Consider the following 21,210-nt stretch of genomic DNA (forward strand, 5'->3'; position numbering starts at 1 on the left):
TTTCCCATAAGATTTTCAAGTGCTTTATAGGCATGAGTGGCCCATACCATCAAAGCAAGATTGTCCCATTTTCCCAGAGAGATACAGAAAAAGTGTAAAGTTCTACGGAAATTGTAGAGATTTAAACTTTTTTGGCATTAAGCCCTGTGCTGTACCAGCCAGAGCTAACCCATTGGAGGAAGATCACAAGGCTTTTCTTACGTCTTTCTAGAAGAAATGCTATCTTTCCTTCCATCCCTTTGGGAAAGTTGTGTAGATTCTCCTTTGAAAGACATCACATCTTTCTCTGACGACAATTGCAATAATGTCAAGAGCCCTGGAGTACTTCAAGGTCCATCTGAAACTGCTGTATGATATTTTGAATGTTTTTAGATTGCTACCAGATTTTGTACACATTAATTTGAAGGCTCTTTCTTCAGACCTTGTACATATTTATACTGAAGTGGGCACTATTTAATGTGCTTTTGGCATTTTTAAAATACAGGCCATGGAAGGTGTTCTCTCACTGTTTTTTCACACTAAATAAAAGGGTGAAAATAGGCAATTATGCAGCTTCTGTACTCACAGCTATGCTGTTGTAGAAAAGAAGCTGATGTAGTTTTCTTATAGCTAGACTTCTAAGATATGAAGTCAACCATAAGTGGGCCCAAAAGCCCAGACTGAAAATTAAATATGCTTTTTAAAGGAAAAAGGTGATTTGAATAATGCTGTATTTCACTGAAAAGAGTGCCCAAATCTGAGGGACAAAAGGTTAAATATTGCGGAAACCTGTGAAAGCACTTCCTAAAGAGAAGAATAAAAAAACAACCAAACAAACAACCAAACAAAAAAATAAACCCTAAGAAACTGAGCAGCTGAAGACACTTTTGAAACCATGTTGTTTTCTCATAGTACATACATTAATGTTGGTGAATAGATGTTTACCAAGTTAGCTGGGGGAAAAAAAGTTTCTAATTTTCCACTTTCACTTGCTATTAGGTTCAGATGTGCTCTACTTTATGCTGGAACTCTCAAGCTAGAGAGCAACAAAGCCACCTCAGACAGCTCCACCAAATGAACCTGAAGAGTTGCAGCAGGACAGTAAGGAACAGGAGACTCCTTTCCCTTTCCCACTCTTGCTGGAGAAGAGTCCTCGGATATGGGGCCCATGCTGCAGCCCATCAAAGCTGTTTCCATTTCTAGCTTCAGTGGGACTGCGGTGAGAGTTGACTGGGCACAGAAGGGTATCCCTGACCCTTTCTGTTGAATAACACCAACCTCACACCTCGGTGAATACAGGTCCACATTGCTGGAGAGTGTGTTGCTATGGATTGCTGCATGTCTGTGCCACTCCTGAGCACAACTGGATCAATCACTGGTAATACTTCATCCTTTTCAATGCATGGAGACATTTCCTTTTTACCTGCTTCATCTTCCTTTGCTGTTCTCTTGCCAAAACTTCATGGCAGCTTTCAAACTCCTTTGCTCCTGATCCTGTCCTCAGACAATTCATGTTGAACTAATTGATCCTGCCACTAGTTGCTCCATCTTAAGCTCACAAATGGCCATGTAGAAGTTAAATAATGAAATCCTTGGTAAGAATCAAGTTTAGTTATAAGCTTTTGGTTAAAACTGTTTTTTTGGGTGAAGTTATGTTATGATGAAAACCCAGGGGTTTGCACCTTACAAGATTCTGCTGATTTTGATGAAACTCATCCCCTTGAGAAAAAATCTGAAAGTAAAATGTAATCTTCTTTGGAAATGTCAAAATAAAGTTTTAATATGAAAATATTCTTTGTGCTTTTTCATTTATATTAGTTTGAATATTTCTATATTATTTTGAGGTCTGTCATAAATACTGCTTGATAGGCTTTGTTAGGAACATGTCAAGATACAGTGTGAAATACAGACTGACATAACATGACATTTATATATTCCTTTACCTTTTAAAATAAGTTTAAATTACACTTCTGAGTTGAGACCGAACCAGAAAAGTAACACAAAGTCTGTCAGAGTGTTTCTCATTTGATCGAGAAGACAAGAGCATCACTGAAAGTATCACCCAGGGAATAGGTGTTGTCAGTAGCCCAGTGATGGGCTTGGAGTATTCCTAATTTGATACGTTCTTAGTAATAGATAGAAAAATGTATTATTTAATAAAAATGAATGGATTTTTAGACATTTTTCACTCAGCAAAAGATTTCAAGATTTCATCTATTCCTCCTAATTCAGAAAGAAAACAGGTCTTTAAGCATTAGTGTTTCCAGTGAACCCAAAGTGCTGACAAATTCTAATAACCATCCATTTTCTTTACTCAGATCGATTATGTGTGCATCTGACATCTGAAAAGTTCCACAGCCACCTTCGCAAATAGGATCCGGAGATTTTAGGTAGGCAAGATCACATTTACATACAGAGCAGACAAGCTTTGAAGGGGTGCAGCATCAGACACTTCATTTTCATGCAAAACAGACAAGCTGTGAGGCAGGGCCTCAATTACGCACATAAGAGAGGGCAGGAAAGGCAAGTCTCGATTCAGAGATAACCTGTTAAATTGTTAACAAGATCTATTAGGGACTTTTATATGTGTGCACTTATACATGTCTACATAGAGGGGCAACCTCTCTATAAAGGGTAGATATAAAACTATATATTTTCTTTTGCATGGATTATCCTAGTTCTAAGCCTTCCATAAATGAAAAAAATAAATATATAGATAACTTCAACAATATTGCAAGGAATATTAGTCTATATTTAGAAAGACAAACTGTGTCTCATGCTTCTGACACTTGTTTTAAAGCTACTATATGACTCTAAAAAGGTTAAGATATTGGTGTTGTTTGAAACCAAACGCCTTTTATTTACTGTCTGCATTTCTATTACATTTTCAAGTGCATGAGATGACTGACGTATGAAGTTTTCTGGGGATTTATCTGCCCAGCTTTTATTGAATATAACTAGAGTTCTGAGGATTTTGTAAATAACGTTTGAAGTACAGTTTTTGCAGAGCTCACGATATTTACTACTTGAGATTGCAGTCTTAAACCTATTAAGTATAGGAAAGAAAAGCAATACTCTCTGACGTTGCTTGAAGTCATGTAAATACAAATACTTTCCCCCTTAATAGATTTTTCCAGCTCAGTGGGATCCTGGCTGAAAATTTTGGAATAGTTTTGCAGTTCTCTATAGGAAATAGCTGGGGATAGTACATCATAGTATCCCAAAGTAGTGAGGGGAAGGGAAGGGAAGGGAAGGGAAGGGAAGGGAAGGGAAGGGAAGGGAAGGGAAGGGAAGGGAAGGGAAGGGAAGGGAAGGGAAGACACAATGCATTAGACTTCAGTAGGTAATTTATTCAATCCATATTTTTTTTCAGTAGAAAGAGAATGGTTATCAGAAAATGTCAAGTTGCTGTACTCAAAACCTTTCATGGGAATGCACTCATTTCAAATAATTATTGGGTGAAGATTTCTCTGTTTCAGGATGGGGTTCTAAGAAGCACATTGAAGTACTTTGTTCCTTTCCAAGAACAGTCAACAGCCCAGTGCTCTGGGTATTACCCCAAGCTTATGAGAGATCATATTCAAATCCCCGTTCCTACACATTTTTGAAATTAATTCCACAGTAGCCAAAAGTCTGGCACTTCAACTCCTTCTGTGGTGAGCAGATTGAGACATCTGATCCAGAGCTGTCAGAGCAGAGGTTTGAGCCTGACCTAGATGTGCCATCATGCTGAGCGAGCACCTACCCAGGAGCAAGTACCCACACATATAAATGTGTTTTCTCAAGGTAACATTCAGATAGTCTTTGTTTTAAATAAAACCAGATCCTAAAGTATTAATGTGGTAGCAGAGACATTTCTTCTCAATGTCTGAAAATTATTTCAGAAGGTAGCTAACATTCAGTGAAATTCTGGTGAGGACACATACCCACCAAACACAAGCAAATACAGAAAACGGAGATAGCTTTGAAATTTTTCCAAAGAGCAAGTAAAAACTATTTTTCCTCCTTTATTCTCCCTTATATGACAAACAAATGCCATTAATAATGACAAATGAAATGTAAAAACTTCTGTGACTTGCCTAGGGCTGGAAACCGGGTCAGTAATTCAACTACTATAAGAATACAATGTTTATGGTTCCCAGCTGCCTCTTTGCTTCCCTAGATTGCATTATTTGTTTCCCTGGTATGCTGAAAATGCCCTAAAGTATAAAGAGGAACTTTTAAGAACTACATGTGATTACATAATGACAAAAATGGGATTGTTTGAAATAATTTTTAAATGACTAAATGAGCTATAGATAAAAATTATCTCCTAATTTTGCTGATAAGAGTGTGATAGTTCAGAAACATACCTTCAGTAATGAAACTGCTGCACCTTAGAAAGGGAAAATGTAATCATTTTTGCAAAGGTAAAGTTAGACAGTTTAAAGTAAATTAAAAAATCAGTGACATCTAATTTACTACAGCTTTACACACACACAAACCAAATCATTAAAATTTATATACATATATATAATATATATATTGCATATTTAGTTATATATTCAAGTAGTTTTATTTGGAAATTTAGCTTAAACAATGAAACGCATTAATACCTGATATCTATATACTTTTCAGCAGAGCTGTTCCCATTTTTATAAGCCCTTATTATCATAATAACTCTAATACAGCAGGAAAATAAAAGTCAAATTCAAAAAAATATACTTGCACATGTTTCAAGATGCTTGCTCACTTAAAAGTCAGGATTATATTTAAGACTCTTTTGTAATCTATGTATAGTTCAGGATGCAGGTTTCTAGAAAGAGAAAGAAAAAGCAAGAGAAGCCCAGCAAAAAGGAAGTGATAAATAACCAAACTTCTGCAGACCTGACTTTGATTTGTTTTTTCCTATAAGTATATTCAGGAGCTGATTACTTCTGCTTTCTCAGTGACAAGTACTTCAAGTGAATCTATTTATCTCCTTATTATAGCAAAACCAACAAAAACAAAAATCAAAGCCAAACAGGACTGTCTTTATGAATAATCACAAATGACTTAACTGCATTCTGAAAATGTTAGTAACAGGATAGGACATACAAAAGAGGCAGAAACAGTCACCAGAATGAAGAGTGCTGCACAAAATATTGATTATGTCCCCTTACAGATATGCATTCAGGACTAATAAATATGTAAGGATGGGAAAGTGAGTGGTGGAAGAAGAACGACATAATCAGGTGAAAAATTAATCCTGGGTAAACTGCCTAAACTAAAGCATCAGAAATCACAACCTTCTCACTGAAGAAGAGTAGGCAATCAGTCATAAAGATGAAAATCTCAGTTTTACAGTATTTGACAAAAACACTATTGATTTGCTATGAAAGCTATGAAAGTTGTGATACAGAGGTGTTACGCAGAAGTCATCCCTGATTTTCTGTGTGTGTGTGTTGAAGAGGAAGGGAATTTGTTTTTTCACTACCCACAGGTAGCCAGAAATATTACAGGAAACTAAGGGGCTCTCACATCTGCAAAAAGAATGTTGTTACATCTTCCTTCCACCTCTCTCTACCTATGCTATGTGCCTCCAACATCATTTGGCTCACTTAGAGCACCTCCTTCCTCTCCAATCCTTGCTCATGTCCTGATTTCCCTTTTCTACTATCTTTTAATTCTCTCGGCCAAAATAGAAATCTTACTAACATCCTACCAACATAACTTGAGTCCATACTCTCATGTCTCAGTGCAGGATACCCATCTTCTCAGCAGGATAGGGAAGAAATGCAGAGAAAGCTCTGTTTAAACTCTGGGGACACGAGGATGGCTGGATGCCCTGCTGCAGCTTTTTGCTGCTTCTCCAGTTGCTGAAATCTGCAGTAGTGCAGTGTCTGACTGCTCTGAAGCCATCCATTCCAGATTAACCTTTTTTTTTTCTGTGTGTTTGCCTGACATCTGCACAGCTTCTCTTTTTCAGGTGTTCCTAGAAATCAAATAACACCTGCCATACAAAGTATATTAAATACATTTGCTATACCAACATTGATATTCATCTCCCATCAGCTTTGCCTGATGTATTTGTGTATGTTTGTGTCTGTGTGTGTAAATCATGCTATAAACCTGAGGGGATTAAAATGATCAATTTATTTCTTTTGACACCAGAGAAAATGGAGCTAAGGACTGAAGGTGCTGATCCATCAATGCTAAAAAATAATATTTGAACCCTTCTTCCTTCAGAGCTGACCTTTTCCTCACCTTCTGAGCACGCATCTCTCACTTGCTTGTTTTTCTGTAGATTTCTTCCATGATTTAATAGCTTTGACAGAAGAATACATGTAGTGTTTATTATCAAAATATCTTGGAAATGCAGATCAGCATGCCCAGAGCAGAAGTAGTTTGTTTGCTACTTAATGGCAAAGTGGTCGAATTCTAAAAAGGGCACTGATGTTATTATTTAAAGACAAGAGGAAAATAGGCAGTGAAGAGAACCGACCTATTAGAAATTCAGTACTGTCTACAAGATAGTAATAACCTTCTGCCATGGTAGAGAAATAGAGGTAGTTAATGCCTTTAAACTCAGTTAGAAACAGCGTTCATTTCTTTCCTTTCTTGACACTGTTTGTCTCTGAAAAGGCAAAACAAGTGTCTGTAATTGTCAGCAAAATGCCATCTCTGCCTGGGTAATGTAGTGGTTCCTCAGCTTTTTGTAAAGAAAGGATTTCCCAAGTTTTCTGGGGAAGAATAAATAAATAAATAAAAATTGTGCTGCATGTATAGACATCATAATATGTTCCCCAAAGCAGGTTTCCCATGCTGTCCTCTCCAGGGGCAGGTCAGGCCATGGGCAGAGGCAGGATCACAGCCTAGACAGACCATGGTGTGACCTGGCTGGGTAGATGCTATTTGCTAGACAGATAAATAGAATATATAAATATAAATATAAATATAAATATAAATATATATAATCCTAAAAGGAAATATGAGAGCTTTTGAGAAATTAAATCTTTGCATGCATTTTGCCTAAAAGTTTTATTAGTTTCTTATTGCAGAAAGTACTCTTGGGAACTGTGCCTCAATCTCATATAATCTTACAAATAAGGACCATTACTGTTCAGCAAATTTCTCCCTCTGGTGGAGATTGTGTTATAAACAGAAGATAATCTTTCTGTAGCCACAAAACTAAGGCTTGGAAATCCCATTGCTTGGACATGAGTTTCTCTGAATGAGCCACCCAGTATGAGGCTGTACACTTAACCCAGAAGCAGAGAGTTCTGCAGCTTCTGTGCATACAAACATTGCGAATATGCTTTCTTAATGATCTCCAAGAATGTAAGCCTCATATTCCCACCACAACTGGTGCCCCCCAAAAAAATAAAAATAAAAAGAGAAACTGTCTTTCTACTCAGAAAATAGGAACAATGCAAAAAATTTCTCTTTCATCAAGGTCTCTTTAATTTTGTCTGGAGCAAAGTGGTGTTCTGCTTAGGTGTTGGGGCATAACTTCAATTCTACCACCTTGGGACAATTTAAACTACACGGAGGAGCAATGCAAGGACATGTTGCAGTGTCCAGAAGGGCTGATAACAACCTGAAGAGGGTAGCACAGCGAGGACTATGCCTAGGAGCCTGGTTAGCACTATGAGCCAGCTGCTCCTTCATGGCCATGATCTTTTTGATGGAGCAAGGTGCCTGCCCTGCTATGGTTCGTGGGATGTGTTTCAAAGTTGTCAATTGCTTGGCAGGATACATAGCTGCTATTTGGGCCATTTAGCAGACATATCATCATCCAGTATTTCAAAATGGGGCCATTTTGTAGGAGGCATTTGTGAAATAGCACATTTGTGCAATCAGAAGGAAATGGGGCTCATTTCAAATGTCCCCCTTCACTACAGCTCTCATCAGCATAGTAGCAGAGCAACTTGCAATCTTCAAGGCCAATAGGCAGGCATGTAGATTTTCCTAGTGAGGTATGCCAGAGGATGTGCTACAGCATCTCAGATGCCTTTGGCTTGCAACATTTATCTACACGTGTCCACAGTCGTGTTTCACAGAATGAAGGTTTCACTGCACATGCACAGATCCAGTAACCTCTTGCAGTGCTTCCTGCTGGCAGAGGATCTGCCTTGCTGCTGATAACTCCTTCCCACCCAGAAAGGAGCAGGGGGGTTTGGGACTAATGTTCTGGACATAGGTCCATTTTTTCAATATATTCCTAAGTGACAAGCACTGTGCACATCCCTATAAATGGTGGGGCTTTAGTAATTTCTTAACCTGCAGTATAAAATGGCTTTTCATATAAAAATGAAAAAAAAATAAAAAAATCATTGTTACCACTTGTCATTACACGTATCATTTAACATCAACTTCCATCCCCAAATTGCAGCTAATTATAGAGATAAGGAAGAGGAAAAAGAAGGAAGAATAAAGACTACAGTCTTGAAGAAGAGTTTTCCAACAATTCTTTAGAAGTAGAAATAAGGATGTCAGTTGCACAGTTTCGCCTTCTTTGAATTTTTTTGTCTAGGTGAGTCTAAGTAATCAACTCTCATAACATTCATAAACTCTCTGGGAATGAATTTCAGCCTTGTGAGTTCATACTGTGAGAAAAATACCATAAATAAGCTCCCAGGATAATGATTTGTTTCCACAGAGGGCCAGACCATGGGGAAATGTCATAAAATGAGATGAAGATGCGGCCTGGACTCTAACAGGCAGATAATTCTCCCAAATTGGCTCTCTGTGCCATCAAACAATAACTTCAGATGCTGTTCAAATATGACAGTATTGATCTGGCCAGTGCTAATCCCCCAAATCTGTTCTTCAATTGAATATTGCTTGACAGCTTAGTGGCTCCAAGTCATTTCTCGGCAAGGGAGACTCAACAAATGATTGTTTCATTGCAGCAAGGTAAAATATATTGAATTATTCATGGGTTAGTCTATCTGAAACCCGCATGGCTGTGGCAGCCGCAGAGTGCCTGGAAGCCATCCCGACATCCATGCCTTCCCTTACACCCATGTGTCTCTCCCCTAATGCCAGGCCAGTAACCCAGTCCCTGCCATGGCAGCTCTGGGGAATGTTTGCATAGATAACCAGTAAACCCTGCCGATGGGGCAAGTGGGAATTATTCAGCTTGTCACCAGGACCAGAGTTACGCTGGGGCAGACTGGTGGCCTGACAGAGCTCCTTGAGGGTGTTGCATAAGGTAAGGGACAAAACGTCAGCTCTGAGGTTCACCCCAGTGGGGAGGGTGCAGGGGAGCCAGCCAGCCTCCCCATGAAACACACCAGGGTCTTCACACACTGCCACGTCCAGAGTGACAAGGGCACTGGGCGAGGGAGTCCAAAAAAACACAGATTAATGCTTGCGAACCTTCCACACCCAGCAAAAGGAGCAGTCCAGATCCACTGCAATGCAACTTTCATTAGTTTTGCTTTTCTTGGTGCTACCCTTTTTGCACGGAATACCACAGGTTTTTGTGGTTTATTGATTATTACTTTTATGGGAGAAAATATTTTTATTTGAATACTCCTGAAATGTTCAAATGACATCAGACAAATTCATTTAAGGTGGTGTTGCAATTCTGTAGTTAAAGATGAATCATCATAGTTTATCATCAAGATAGTTTTAAGCAATAAAAACCTGCTTTTGTGACTTATTTTAATTTCTGGTGGGTCATTTGCAGTTCTACTATATTTCTTAAGAACTTTTCATACAGTATCCTGCTAGCACACATGACAACTTGTAATGATTTGCAGAGGTGGATCTTTTATTCAAGGAGCTTTTTACTTTCCTGTGATATCCAATAATTACTGGAGGGAAAAGAGATTTTAAAAATAGGGTTTTAAAAGTTATTTTCTTATTCCTGATTCAATAGACACATGATTTTATATTCATTTTGTGGGATATCTGTGGATTTATGTATTGAGCTGGTTGTTCTGAAGTGATTGTACAATCAAATTATCTTAACATGACAGCTGGGAGGGTTCTTCCAATGAATTTGTATCCCACACAGCACTGAAAATGAAGGCTTTCCTAGGAATATTCACTTCACTTCATTTGAATTGCTTAAGTGCATTTCAATGGCCTTTCATTCCACTTAACCTCGCTCTATTATCAGTGTGGTAAGCTCCCTTCAAATGCAGCACTTAACCTCTTTGGGGTAGGTTTCAATTAGAACCAATATTGACCTTCTTCTGTAATGACCACTGTGTTTTTGGAGCTGGTGTGATTCTTTTTATTGTTTTTATTGTAAATGAATGGATAAATTGCTAGACAGGGAATATATTGTGTAATAATTTAACACAGAAAGCCACTTAAATAGTAAGCACTACAAAATGCAGTTAGTTCTGATGTTTTTGTTCCATAGACAACCTACAGCATACAAATATAGCAAGACCAAAGTATAATCATTGAACTAGAGATGGGTGGGAATGAGTCCATCTTACAAATAAGCAACGTTTGTCTAATATTTATCTCCCAAATATTTCGCATCTCTTAGACGTAAAGTATAATCAGGAATAGCTACCAGGAATAATTGCAACATTTACTTATTCTTAAAAACCTCCATTGCTGAAGTATCCCAAATGTTCCTCGTCTAAAGCTCGAATTTCCTTAATCAGATCTTTTTTCTTAATATCTCCATTATCTTAATATCTCCAATATCTCTTAATATCTCTTTTGCTTCCAATTAAGCCCCATATCTGTGAACATGGAGAAGTGCAGATCACTGCTCATGTGATGATAACCCTCCATGCACATTGAGGCTTATCAGATTTTCCCTGTCACTTTCCTTTTGTGGAAGAAATAAATTAATCTCTGTCAACTTTCTGTTATAATGTGTCTTTCCCAAAACTCTATTATTTTTCATTTTATAGCCTTTAGCTGTTAATAGCTGTTCTGTAATTATTGCAATTTACTGACTGCTTCCTGGTAATCACCCCCTGATATATTAATAGAGGGCAGTTAAGTACACTCTTAATTAAAATTTTAATAATATTGCAGAAGACTTTTTGTGGACAGCAATATCAGAGTAGAAAACATTGCAATTTCAGCCACTTTTTTTTTTTTTTTTTAGTGGTTTATGGATGAACTTTCATGCCTAAATATTAACCATGGAATGAATCTGATGTTATACAGTTAACAGGTTAAGGAATTCTGAGCTTAACAACAACACATACTGAAACAGAAAAAGCCTGGGAAGAGTGTAAGCTTTATCTCCTTGTACTGGAGTGGCAATTTTACCAAGCAACAAATTTATCTTGGAATTTCTAGATTGCTGGAAATTCTGAAGTGTTGGCTTCAGAATAGAAAAGAAGGAAAAATAAAATAGTTCTTTTTGTTGATCTGATCTAGTTACAGCCACACATAACCTTGGGGCTTAAGTGTTCTCTCTCACTTGAGGTTGACTTCATTTGGTAGGATAGCACACAAACCAACTCAAATCCAAGTATCTGAAAAAAAATATAAAAATAAAAAGACAAAAATGATCAGAAGTCCTGGGGTTAGTCTTGTTATTTTTGTCTGATGTTGTTTTAACTTAGATGGCTCTACTTAGCTCATTCCTCAAACATTATAGAAAGTCCTAAGAAGTAAAGGATTGGCTCTACAGTCATTGCAAGGACGTCTGTAGCCTTAAAGACAAGGACACTTGAGGAGAGGTAACGAGCTATAGGATTTTCTGATTAACCATTTATTACAGTGGAAACCCCAGGAAGAAAAATCCTTTTGTGATGGCAATGACTAAGGTGTAGGAATCAGTAGGAAATTGTCACTTGTCTAGTAGGTACATAGATAATATTGTTCACTTTCACAGACTACCCAGAGATCATGGCACGGATTTGGCATGGATGATGTCTACCCTCCCATTCATCATGGACGTATCATTGAGAGTTTGGATATTTCCTTGTTTCCATCTGTAATGCACAACAAAGAGTATCTATCAATCTCTGTATCCTGGCACTTCACTCTACAGAGGTAAGATAACTTACCTTAAAGAGGTAAGGATATTGGGGCCCTAGTGAAAGCATTGGTAACCATCTTCAGTTTGTTTTGCAAATCTTACTTGGTTCCCAAGAGCCTGGGATTCCAACTTAAAATTAAAAAAAAAAAAAAAAAAAAAAAAGCCAGGGGAACAACAGTCTTTTTTTAGAGTTGAAAACATTTGTAAATTCCTACAAAAGTCTTCTATCAAAATCTTTACGCACTACACCTTTCTGGGAACTGTGCTGCCTCAGCCTTTGGTTGAACTCTACTGACCTTTCCATTTATTAAGCTTCCCTGGAGAATTTCTCCAGGAGGAATAGCAGAGAAAAATACATGACTATTCCCTGACTGTCTTAAGATGAAAACAAAATGTGCCTTAAGCTGCAACTAAATGCATTATTTTAGAAACCACGCTGCAGCTTGACACTGGCAAACAGTTGAGAAGAAGTCCAGGCAATGACAGCCCTGCGGCATGGGGCTGGGATCGGCCGGACCCGGCAATAGCGCTCTGCTCTGCCAGCTGCATGGCGAGCACCGCGCTGGGCACTGAGCTGCATCACGCTGCTGGAACCGCACCAGAGCGAGCCTCGGGCAACCAAAGGAGAAATTAAGTGTTAATGAGCAGACTGCCCTGAATCACTGCTTCAAACAGACTGGAAATCTGGCCAGCCAGCCCTCCCGGGTGCGCACAGCGGGGCGAGCAAGAGCAAGACAGAGATGCTTATGGTGCAGGGAGGAACACCGAAAGGGCTGTAACGGGTTTTAGGGTATCCTTTCCATCCTGGAATTCACTGTACAATTTTTAATGGCACGGAAATTTTATTGAAAAAAAAGCAAAATATTCCAGACAGTGAATTATTAGGGAAATATCTGCTAATTGTGCAGCCACTGTGAAATGGGTGTTTCCAGATGAGACAGTGCCCTACAGCCAACAGAGTGAGTCTGTTTATAGTGCAATTGCCATTTCAGTAAATGTTAGCTGGGCTGCTGCTGAGAAGTTCAGGCTTTTCTGTCAGCAAATCTTTTTTTCTCCCTGAACTTTGCTGTTGTACTAAATTGTGGTGCTGAATCTGAAGAAAATTCTCCTGGCATTACATATATGCATTGAAAATTTGTCTTCCACTCTGTAATTTCTTGATCAATCTGTGGTAGTTCTGGCAGAAGGAAAACAGGATATCATAAAGCCACGGTGATTCAGAGTTAGTATACAGTGAACACAATTTCTTTTTCAAGTACAACACCCCCAGATTTACCATGCAACACAGGGTAGATTACTGCCTGAACTGCTAATAAACATTGCCCTATCACAAAGATAAATATCTACCATTAGAGCTAAATCATACAGCGTGTCTTGCTGAAAAAGTAATCCCATTAATCTAGCTGGTCTTCTCACCTTTAGTGGACATGCATACTGACAGACTAACAATTACCATTGCTTTAAAAGATGTACAAATATGGTTTTGTTTGCTTCAAACTGAAATATGTATTTTTTTCTCACTAAAAACAACAACAACAAAAAAGAGTTTTTTCCTTATTTTCTAATTTTGAGATTTAGAAAACAAACAGTGGGAACTAAAGGCCAGACATCAGCTCCATTCCACAGCTAGTGGGAGCAGTTCTTTTCCTCAAGTCAATAACTCACCACAGAAGGCACTTTCTTATCCCAGCTCAATTCCCACATCTTCCTGAGCCATTCTGACCAATGCCTCCTGCTTCCACAACCTTTGAAGTATTTGAATATGAGAATATGAGGTTTTTCCAGCCTAACCTGCGGGAAGTCTCCCACTTTCCACAGACTATTGCAATATTATTTACAGTATGAGTAGGTAGGTGCTCCCAACAATATAACCCTGTCGAGTAGATGTTTTCCTTCTTTGACTGTACAGACAAAAATTCTTTAGAAGGAAAAAATACATATATATTTATCTATTTAAATTAATAAGTTAGGGAACAACCCCCCCCCTTTTTTTTTAAGGTTTTCTTAGGTGTAAGGTTCTCAGTTTATCACAAAACAACCCCCAAAATTTCAGATCTTCTTTTCCTTTCCAGAAAGAGGAAAAACAAACTCTGAGGCTATAGAGATGGACTTGTTCATGGTCAGGGATCTGGTAATAACAGACCCATTCCTGAATGTCTAAAACACCATCCGCTTCTCTTTCCCCACTTTATTCTCACACTGATACAGAAGATTCATCTTTCTGTTTTTTTTTGTTTGTTTGTTTGTTTGTTTGCTGTTTGTTGGTTTGTTTTCCAGAGCTTTCAGTCAAGCTGTTATTTCATCTTGCTTCTCACATCTCCTAGAGCTGAACATTTTGGGCCATAGAGATGCTGTCTCATGGCCAGTTCAGACCCGAGCATGATTTTCTCCTGTTCTGGAACCTTACCGTCATTTTTACCTTATTCATTTTAAAACAAATGGACATTTGGCTTTCAAACTAAAATTTTCTAGCTCACATCTTTCTTAGCTAGGCAATATCAGCACAGAATGATGACTATATTAGCAGCAAAGTAAACTCTGTATTTCTTAGAAGAAATATCTTCTTTTTAAGGTTTTCCCCTAAGATGCCAAAGTTGCTGGTGGAGAAACACTTGAAAGATTTTCTGTTAGAAAAAATGGAAATGGAAAAATGGAAATGGAAATTATTTGATGTCTTCATAAGTCACAAACCCATGACTGCAATGGGGCTGTTCAGAACTTCTCAGCAAACCTCCTACATTTACCTTAGGACCATGGATTATTTTTAGTGATGAAAGTGATGCAGAAAGGGACAGAAGATGCTGCCCGGGTTTTCTGCAAGCAAGAGATAAGTTCAGGTATTGTATTCACAGCATAGCTGAAATAAACCTTAATTTTCCACAAAACCTGATTTTGCTAATTTCAGAGTATGAAGAATCACAACAGGTAGCTCAGCCAGTCTAGCTTGGTTCAACATAAGCATGGAAAATTGCAAATACATTCAACCCACATTGAAGAAAACAATTGCCTGAATAGTCTGGGGATACTTTGGCTTTTTCTTTCCCCTGCAGCAGTCTTGTGGGCTATCTGGGTTTTCTGATTGTTTCTCACCATTCCTGCTAAGACATTCGACTCTTACTCACTTCTTTTTGGATATCACTTGAAAAGTAGTAGCTTTTAAAAATTGTGTTTCAAGCAATTGCCCTTCTGTAAGGCAGAGAACAGCAAGGCTATTGTGCAGTGGTAATGCCAGGGAGCAGATGGTGACATTGATGCCAGTTACTGAGAGGCACAAGGCTCTCAGTAACTCATATCTGTGGAGATGAGTGATTTTCTACACAAAAGAAAATCTCCACATATGATCTGTTATCCTTTGACTTGTGTATATTCATTTAATTTTATCCCATATCCAACCCTTTTTCCTGTAGCTTCCTGAATCTTTTTGCAGTTATGAAATATTCATTTATATTGTCTTATGTCTGTCACTCATAGCTTTGTGCAGCTGGTTGGCGGAAGAAGACAAGCAAAAAGTATGGTACAGTGTATTTCAGTAACACTGACAGAAATGGTGCACAGGTGCCAGAGGGGCTGACTTAGGAAGGGCACCAAGAAACATCTGCCCCAACTCTTTCGGAAGCTGCTGCCCAGTACAAGGTGCTGCAGAAGTGAACATGCACTAATCCCTGAAACCCTCCCCAGGGAGAGGCTGGAGCCCCTTGTGGTGACACATCTGGCTCTGCCTTCTCTCCTGGAAAGACGTGGGAAGGCTGCTGTAAGGTGACAGGGCTCAGCTGTCAGAGCCCTAATCCTGCTGTCAGTCTCGTTGCACCTCAGAAAGTGAAATGCCACATGTGAGAAACTACCTGCAAGGTAAGCGGAGCCAGACACACAATGTGCTTTCCAATAAATTTAGCTTCAAGTCATGTATTTCCTTCAAGGGGACAGAAGGGCAGGCATGTTCAATAAAACCAACACCTTGCAAAAAAGCAAAAGCATTCTTGAACTGAATTTTAGACCAATTAAAAGGGTTTAACTAGACTGGAAATGAAACATTTCATTTCAAGGTGTTCAACCTTGAAATGTAATTAGAAATTTGAATGGAGAAGTCTGTTTTGGAACAAAATTAAAAGAAAACAAACAAACAAGCAAAGAAACAGAAACACAAGAAAACAAAACTCACAGCTTTTGATGTTGAAGCAAGACCCTGCCGTCTGCCAGTGAAACATCCTAGTCCTCTACTCTCTGACCACCAGGCAGCGAGGAGAGCTGGGTTACAGCATCCTAAAAATGGTGCAGAAAGATGTTCAGACATGCTTAGGATGTTAAACCATGATAGAAATGAGTCAGATCCTGATTCTTCAGTGTGAAGAAACAACTGCAAATAAATAAGACCGAATACAAAAGTTAAACATATAAAGATTAGAAAGATTTTGCTGATACTAAGCAGTGAACCCACAGTGCATCCTGAGTAGCCAGGGTTTTCAGCAGAGATCACAGATGTATTTTCAGTGCCAATAATGAGAAGCAACAGTTGGTTAAACAATATTAAGAACTTTCTTTTGATGTGTGAGTCAGCAAGGCATAGAGTATTAACCATGTATGATCCTCATGGGCTGGCTCTCGGCTTCATCTCTTGGCGGGGAGAATAAGAGAGCACATAATTGCTGGTCCCGGCAGGGAAGCAAAGCAAAAAAGAGCTGTAGCAGCAGCAGAGCTATAGGGGTCCCAAATGTATGAGCTACTGTGTGTATACCTTCTCTGGGGGGAGCCTGCACAATCCTAGAGCATAAACAGCAACAGCTGTTTGTATCCTCATCCTGCTCCAGCTCCGAGGGAGGACTTGCTTATATCTAGGAGAAATATTGAAGAGTATCTATCCCATTTTTTACCAGATGTTTTCATGTTTTTAATATGCCAAGGTGGGGAGGGAAGGGGAAGCACAATTCTGTTTCAGCTTTTAAAAAAAAACATATATTACAAAACCTTTCAGATTTCATTTCAAATTTTGGTGGGGAAGAATCATCTTGTAGGAAACAAAACCCACAAATATTGACAATCAGTACTTCCCAGAATTGACCAGGGAAGTTACAAAATCTATGAGGATCAAATGGGAAATGGCACAGCGAATAATTCAGTTTGAAATTGAATTAACACAATATTCAATTGTATCAGGTCTCAGATGGAATATCAGACAGAAATCCATCCCAGGACATCTGAATCCTGACTTTACAACTGAAACCTTTATAGACCAAATTCAACAGTTCTATGCTATTTCCTGAACTTTTCCCCAAGAAGAAATGCAATATTTGGTTGGCACTGATAGCTGCCAGGGCTTAATTCTTATCTTGCCCACATTACTTTAACAGAGACCAAAGTCTATGAATTAATTCACATTGCTCCCTCCACATTGCAGCCACTGTGTGCTCAGTTTCCTCTTCAGTGTTGTTTTGTGAAACAAATTTTATAACTCAATGTCTTGCTGCTGTCTGTGAATGCTTTCCCTTAGGCAATGCCCACTTGTGCTATTGTTCCTGTGCCTCCTTGAACAGGACAGCCGTCACTAGTCTGTCCCATAACAACAGCCCAGAATAAAACCTATGCAAGAGGAGCCTTGACTTGCCTGCAAGTTTCCAAGAGGAGCCTCTGGCAGTGCATCTTGGAGAGCAGAGGCACGGCTTGGGTTCCACCTGGTGGCCAGGAGATTGCCTGCGATAGCCACGGGCTCCGAAACGTCCACCTCGATGGCCACAAGGACTTGCACAGACATCCAAGGACCACAGGCCCAGCTCCAGCCATGAGGATATGAGTGACACCACGGAGGTGAATGCCCCTGATGAGACCAGTGCTGGGCACTGCCAGTGCCTGAGCAGCTGCTCTCACTGCAGCTGGGAAAGGGAAACAGGTCCATCAGTTTTCTCCAGTTAGTCCATGGTGAGCAGCTCCAGGGAAGAGACAGTTGAGGGTCGTTTGTACCTTCTCTGTCTTTTAAGGTTTGTCAGAGGTTGTCTGGAAGGACGCAATCAAGGCAGCTTGCTCCTGCCAGTTTTGCATGTCTCCCTCACCTTTACGAGGCACCTAAGCAGAGATCCCCTTTGCAGCACAGTGATGTTCAGTGGCAACTCAGCAGGATGACCCCCGTACATCTTTCCAAAGCAGCAGTGGCTTCTCTGCTGGATACTTGCCCATCAGATCATTCCCAACACGAAATCTGGCTGCAGCGGCTGGCTCCAAGGAGGGGCTGTGGGCTGTTCATTGACAAAACTGTTGAAACTTGTTAAAACATGTGCACTTCTCCACAAAAGTAGATCCTCAGTGAATTATTGCCATGGGAAGATCTACCCTGTGGCAGTGCTTGCCTAGGATGCTTCTGCAAGAATTTCCTGTCAAAGAAAAGCAACCACCAGATGTCATTGCAGGATAAATTGTTTTAAATATTACTGTTCAAAGAGCACAAAATGATTTCACTGGTTTGCCAGCAATCCCATGCAAGGTATCACTGAGACCTCAAGAAACGCCTCTTTAATCACAACAAAGCTTCCAGGGACCCCTTGCATCTATTTAATTTGTGTAATACAACAAAAGCACTAAAAAGGGGTCCAGACGTAATCCTGCTTTAGCACCTGGAAGGTGTTCTGGCATATGGTACTTCCCAAACATCTCCAGCTGTTCATTGCTACCCCCCAGCCATGTCCCACAGAATCAGAGATGAGGGACACATACCGGATCTCCATCCCTCATGTCCATGTTGTGGTACACCAACACAAAGCAGCCCCCAGTGGATGATAGACTCGAATACATTTGGCTCAAAATTGTGCACCTGAGCTCATGCTCCTTCCTGCTGACTCCAGCCGGGTGGATACTGGGCTGTTAACAACAGCTTTCTGCACATGGTGCACCAGTGTTCATATCTTGGAGCTCCTCTGCTAAGACCTCTGCTGCTGCACTCTCTGTTTCTAGGCTGTGGTTTCCCCAGTAACACTGAGACCTGTAGGAAGTGAATGAGCATACATAATTATAAAACACAAAATGGGGAGCTTCTGTGCTTTGTAAGAGCTTTATTGGCTTTGCTGGCAATATTCCTCCTCCAAATGTGAGTGTGGATTACTGACCACCAGAGGTCCCTTCCAGCCGACATTTCTCTGATTCTACTACTTCGCTCTCAGTTTGTTTTTCCCTTTTGTTTGAGGGAAGGAACTGAGAAGCTGGACTATATATTTATTTACTTTTTTTGGCAGAGAATGAGAATTTTGGTATTTAAGATTTTATGTGTTGTATTTTGGATTCCTTTGCAGGTTAAACCCTGTTAACAAATAGAGTGTCAGAAACAGCAATTACCATTACTCACATCCAGCCATGTAAATGGATGGGGAAATGCTACTGAAGGTGTGTATGGCTGTCATGTCCAGCAATTTTCTGTGTGATGGTGGGATGAGATGAGGGAAGAAAATTTTCATAATCGTACTGAATTCACAAGAAAAAAACAAAGGAACAGAAAATAAATTATTATTGGCATTGAGCTATTCTTATAGCTAAGCTTGGGGTTATGCCAGGCATAACACGTAGGACTTTTGTTAGGTGTCACTCAAACAGATGCCAATTAGGCTGCATGTGTTAGACTTTCCTGTTTGGTTTTCACCCTTAAGACATAATTGAAGCACAGGGTTATCCTCTAGCCAATTCGGTTTTTCATAATAACTAAAAATGCCTTCATTTTGAATGTTACAGGACACACTGTTTTGTCTCCCAGAAGATCTTCCACAATGTTCGGGACAAGCCCGTGGTTCTCTCTGAATCACTTTCTCACTTGGTGCGTATGGAATTCAGTGGAGCTCTGCTGACATAAGCAGAGCATCTGTCTCTTGAACTCCAAATGTAGACCTAATAGTGACGTGTTGTGCATGTGTTGATGTGTGTTGGTTCCTTTTATCAGGAGGCAATATGTTCTATGCAATTCCTTCTTGCTGACAGTTCCCTTGCAGCTCATCACATCTACTAGAGAACTAGGATGAGGGAATGGCACCTCTTCTGAAATTTCGCAGATGGTAGCATGCCATGACATCCAAAGAATAAAAATACGTCCTCTCCATTTGAGCCGCTTTGGATCTGGCCTGATCTTATGACATTCCTATTTGTATGCCCAAGGTGGAACCAGTTTAGAAATAAATATCATGATAAATTAATAATAGAGCCAAGATATAATTACACACACATTCAAAGAAAATTAGGATTGCAAAATTAAACACTACAAAATTAGGAAAGGTGGACCTAAATCAGCTCTTTTGGATCATACCGATGCACATCATCCTTAATTGCATAATCACATACTGTTTCTTCCACTGTCTCATCAGCTTACAGGATGGATGATGTTCACTTACTAAGCAGCTGTTCTATATTTTGTTTTCTCTTGTTTTTCAGAATGTTGCCCTGTATGTTATTTTTTGCAATGCATTACTGATTTGTTCTGAGATGAAGATTATTCCTTTTTTTTTTTTTTTTTTTTTTTTTTTCCTGGGATCGTACAGGGAAATGACTCAGAAATCAAACAACCCTCACCTTCTTCCCTACCTTCCCTCTAAAAGTGAGTAACGTAACAACTTAAGTACCATGCTGTGAGACTGCACTCTCTCATGTCTCCCAATATTTTTCCAGTATTTCCTCATCTGTATATATCTTGATCTATATCTTGTCTCTTTGTTCAGCCTGTAAATGGCTTGGGATAAAGCATCCTTGTGCTTTGAGCTTGCTAAAACCAAACTACCCTACAGCAACATTTGGTTTTCTCATCTAACATGTATTTTTTCTCCCTTCTTCCAGGACATTCTTGAGGTTTTTCAGCAAGCTCAGAGGAGCATAGAGTTGTCAGCAGGATATTACAGTGACAGATGATTTAGAAAACTCCAAGGCTGATCAGTTTTAATGGAGTCATGCTGAGGTGCGGCAAGCATAGTGAGCCCATATCGTTCCTGCATGAAATAGAATTTCTCAAAGGACACCACAGCAGAGCCCAGAATCCACAACCTTACAGATTGGAACTGTTTTCATCTTCTTCTGTCTCTGATTTCCACAATCATTTTGTATACCTAAATGGATTGTCCAAATTGGAAAAGACAGAAACAAACAAAACAAAACCGTTACGACCAACAAGAAAACCCTACCCTCCTGTGAATGAGGAAGGTTGGGGAACAGAGATAACAAGTAGATAGACTATCCTGTGGCTCCCTTCTGTAAGGACACTTTCGCATAAAGTTGCTGTTGCAAACTAATTGCCTTTGCTGAATCATTCACAGAATCATGCAGGCCACAGACTGTAATTATCATGT

General features: G+C 39.4%; 1 long non-coding RNA gene across 1 annotated transcript; it reads right to left on the bottom strand.

Moving 5' to 3' along the window:
* Positions 1-10,943: 10,943 nt before the first annotated feature.
* LOC121078140 lies at positions 10,944-16,252 on the bottom strand. The gene is made up of 3 exons (XR_005824458.1): positions 16,071-16,252; positions 11,940-12,040; positions 10,944-11,402 (listed from the first exon to the last, which is right to left on the bottom strand). It is a non-coding gene; the product is annotated as an uncharacterized LOC121078140 (long non-coding RNA).
* Between the last annotated feature and the right edge of the window lie 4,958 nt (positions 16,253-21,210).

Source organism: Cygnus olor, chromosome 14 (genome assembly GCF_009769625.2).
Source record: "Cygnus olor isolate bCygOlo1 chromosome 14, bCygOlo1.pri.v2, whole genome shotgun sequence".
NCBI lineage: Eukaryota > Metazoa > Chordata > Aves > Anseriformes > Anatidae > Cygnus > Cygnus olor.